This window comes from Papilio polytes, unplaced genomic scaffold, assembly GCF_000836215.1.
Source record: "Papilio polytes unplaced genomic scaffold, Ppol_1.0 DF820678.1, whole genome shotgun sequence".
Lineage (NCBI taxonomy): Eukaryota > Metazoa > Arthropoda > Insecta > Lepidoptera > Papilionidae > Papilio > Papilio polytes.
This window is the reverse complement of record NW_013528526.1, coordinates 552906-553768: the sequence shown is the minus strand read 5'-3', so window position 1 is coordinate 553768 and position 863 is coordinate 552906.

Below are 863 nucleotides of genomic sequence, written 5' to 3'. Positions count from 1 at the left end.
ACCGTCGAATGAAACTTCTAGCAGTGACATTGTTAACTGCCAGAACAATTCAATTGGTAATGAAATCACTGATCTATATAAATGGACAGGCTAAGACGCTCTTGTGCTTATTTGGTATTCGCCATTTTGGCGCTGATGGTATTGGTTGGTAACGGTGGTGAGGGTTTGAACTAAAAAAAATAATAGAGAAATTGCTGTCACTAGTGTCAAAATTCGCATGAGTCGTAACGAAACAAGTTATCATTTCCGGGCTTTGGACTATCTATTTATCATGATCTGTAAGAATTTTTATGTATATAAATCTTAGGATAACGCATTTATCTAAGAAACAGTTGTTTGGTTTGTATTTTCTTACGTGTCCAAATATTAATAAAGGTTCCAGTAAGTAAAAAGGTATCAAATAAGGGCCTAAAGTTGTAAAAAAGTAACGCATCGCCTTATTTTACGTTTTCATCTCAAATATATGCGTCCAGTTTCTGTAAATCCTAAATTTTGTTATACCTACAAATTCATTTTATACCAAAACTGGATCTTTTCAGTCCTTTTATTAATTAATTATTGTTTTGTCATACTGCGATTCTTATGTTTGTGGGTTATCAATAGAAGGTATGAGCAGAAAAAATGTTTTCGATGTAAATTCGAAACTATATTTTCACAATCAATTAATATTTTCTTTGATTATCACATTGGTCTTATCCAACAGGATTGTCAGCCAATTCTAATTCATTGCAATTATTATATTTGTCAATTATAAGCAATATAACTGTTTAAAAGACTTGAACCCCCTGAAGTGTTCGGTTGTAACGTACGGTAGGAAAATTAATCCGATCATGTTTGATTACACAATTAATGAGAGTAGGTTG